The following is a 3,653-nucleotide window of genomic DNA, read 5'->3' on the forward strand; positions in this document are numbered from 1 at the left end:
GAGGGGTGTTTTATTAATTTTTTCTAAAACATAAGTAAGTTGATTTGAAATTAAAAACGGCCAGCTCAAACGTGACGGGAAAAAAACAAATTTTACATGATTGATAGGAATGGTTCTTGAATGTGCGACGGCTGCAACGTCTCCACCATCACACTCTACAACTAAATCAATCATTTACTTTGGTCTTCTTTCTTTGCGAATTAGTGTTATTTTCTTTACTACCTTGCATCGTAATCCAACTATCTCACACTTCTTGAACTGTGATCCAATCGCTCCAACTTCCATTGAAATAGTTTTATGTAATGGCTAGGCATATCACTATCTATGGACCACACGGTGGCCAAAAGCTTGTTTCATGTTTGAAGGTAGCACATTTGCCCTACCTGTAGCCTCTACAAGACAACATTTTGAATTAACTATTGCCTTTAATTTTCATCCTTTAACTTTAAGTGGAGACCACGTAAAAATGGAATCAATTGAAAATTCTCATCATGATGAGGTTTTCCTTCTAAATCACGACCATTGTCAATTCTTAAAGGTTTGCATTGCTACAAATCAGACTTCTGCACATGGCAGTAGAATCAAGTCTACACTAGTAATAGTCAATTTGGAATTTGATGAGTATGGAAGCATGGTTCTTCAAGCGTACTCGAAATCATACGTTCAATGCCTGTGCAGAGAAACCTATACCTAGCACTAAAACAAGCAAAACATATCATCCAAGTTCAAGAGCTACCTGTGCATTATGATGGGTATGTTGCGTTTGAGTTGCCACCTTTTGGGTGACGCTAGTGGAATGATAGGGATGGAGCAAAGACATGATAGTCACATATGGATAGATGTCACATGTAGTAGTGACACTTTCCCTGACATTGTTCGGTTCAGTCCATGCTTAGGTCACTTATGTTGTCATAACATTGATTGTCCATAATATCTAAGGACTAGATTATATAATCAGGTTCATTGGCATGTGTGGGATTTTTCTGCACGTTTCGAAGCAAGGACCTTGCCTAGCACTGTGTGTGAGTCACAGATGGCTCCAAGCACGCAACTAGCCTAAAATAGTAAGCTCAAAGATGGCGATGGTGTGTCACCACCGCTCTATGCTTGCTGTCGGGGAGGACTCCTCGCGGCGAAGAAGAAGGAGCCGTCGCTGCACCGTGCTCAACCGCTTCGTCGTCATCGTGCCGTTGTCGCAATGCTCGATCACACACACCCTCTCTCTCTCTCTCTCTCTCTCTCTCTCTCTCTCTCTCTCTCTCTCTCTCTCTCTCTCTCTCTCTCATGCATACACACACACACAAGGAGATGAAGAAGAAGAGGATGGAGATGGAGCAAGAGCACTCTTCAATTGCACAAATGACTTTTATATGAGCTTGCCCCATTCACACTTAGGTGCCCATATTTAGCCAACTAACCCTTGATTGTTCCTATTAGAGTGCGCCTCTCATCGGCGATCACTCTTACCCTTTTCCTATTGGCCAACAAGCCCGGCCCATGACTACTAGAAGTGACGCCAGTGGTTAACATGCCCCCCTTCCTGATGTAGATTCCGTCCTCGAAATATAACATCGTAGCATTGGGATCCACGATAAAAGTACCTGTGTCAGAAAAAAAACAACATTGTGAAATCTCAAAGGCAGCATGTACAGGTGTGCAATAAGTGAGATACATACATGATATTCTAGGAAATGCAAAAAAGAATTGATGAATTGTAGCATTGCCAACTAGAACAAGTGTAGTACCTGAAGAAAATGCAATTGAGTTAGGGTCTATTAGGTCGATCTAAGAGAAGTACACAAGAGCTAGGGCTAAAGTAAGTACTAGATTGACCAATGTTAATTAAAAAATGTCGACTAAAGAGTAGTTAACCCTAGGAATGCTCGTCGGGGTCTAAGGACTAGTGGTCTTGTCACTTATACCACTTAAGTGTGATCCACATAAAATACAAGGAATTTTGTGCTATTTGATTTCTCTTTTCTTTTTCTCCTTTTTTTTGTTTTCTTTTTGTTGTTGTCATAGTTTCTACAAGTAGCTGGGGCACTCGAGGTCTCAAATACCAGATTCAGCATAAACTAGCCGAGAGACTCGAGGTCTCAAATACCATCTTAACACATGGGCTTCCATAACACAAGTCACACTTGAGTGGAATAAACTACAGAGAACTATATCCTTATAGCCTAAAACATTACTAAAGTTACTACAATTAATAGACTATTTAGGAATTAAAGTCAACAATTAAGTGGCTTAGTTTAGCCTAAGGTCCTGATACCTAGTTAAAGCCAACTAATAGACCAAACTCAAAGAGAAAAACAAGGTACTAGAAGTTTGAAAAAATTATAGCATCTAAATTGGCAATGTCACAACTTCATAAATTTTATGCATTGTTAGAATTCAAATGACAAGATGCAAACATTTAAATATGGAAGCATAGATAAAAGGAAGTAGTACACCTGATTTAATGGAGAACATCCGTTGTAACATGTAAACATCCATTGTCGTTGTCCTTCAAACGCATCCTTATGTAGTCACAAACTGCACAATAGTCACCACCAAACATCCACCCTCCAGAGGCACATCAGTGGGAAAAGGTACCAATACTTATTGAGCACAATCATAAAAACATAAGGAACCCTAACCTAATGGAGAACATCCGTTGTAACATGTAAACATCCATTGTCGTTGTCCTTCAAACGCATCCTTATGTAGTCACACACTGCACAATAGTCACCACCAAACATCCACCTTCCAGAGGCACATCAGTGGGAAAAGGTACCAACACTTATTGAACACAATTAAAAAACATAAGGAACCCTAACCTAATTATTTGCACTCCCCCTAGAGAGTCAAGGGAATAGGATATTGTAGAGATTGGGGGGGAATCCTAAGGCTAAACGCCTATCCTCGTCGACAAAAACAGTCATCATTCGTGAGACCATATGTGCCATCCGTGTAATCATGTAAATCTTCTTCTTCATCAGAGGCACCAGTGTTTACTAAGAAGGTCACTAGACGCCTAAAGTCATCTTGGTCAAAAGGGTAGGCTTGTGCAATGGGAGAAACGCTCTCTACTAAGTATGGATCAGTCGTGGTAAAGAGACGTATCAACCATTCTAACTCCTCGAAATTCCTCTCATATGCTAGCGTACCTACCAAATCCCATTCACAGGCAAGCATCGGAAAGACCATGTGAAACACTTGTGAGAAGTAACTCTCACCCAAGGCAGGAGTGGATGACTCTAGCGTACTAGCCATATCTGTACACACAGATAGATGATGCTTAGAGTGCAAATATTACAAGGGTCGTGTTCTTGTGCATAATGTGTTTTTATGATTTTGCGTTATGTATAGAACTTGTAAGTTTCCACATTATTGTTTGGTGGCTCTTCCTCTTTCACTTTTTTATCTTGTTTTTGTGAGTATAAGGCTTTATATATACATTCCTTAGGATTGGAGATTGAGAGGTCAGGGAAGAAGGTTGAGAGGGAAGCAAGTGAATGATGGATGTCAGAAAACGCTCCCCCCTTCCTTGGGTAGATCATACATTTGGAATGATGTCATGACCTTTTAAAACCAATTGTTCCAAGTTGTTATGAATGAAGGCTTTAAGCAATAGTTTTCGACCGCCCTATTTGTTTCATCTAGTTGCAAGG

This window comes from Adiantum capillus-veneris, chromosome 17, assembly GCF_014529385.1.
Source record: "Adiantum capillus-veneris isolate H3 chromosome 17, ASM1452938v2, whole genome shotgun sequence".
NCBI classification, from domain to species: domain Eukaryota; kingdom Viridiplantae; phylum Streptophyta; class Polypodiopsida; order Polypodiales; family Pteridaceae; genus Adiantum; species Adiantum capillus-veneris.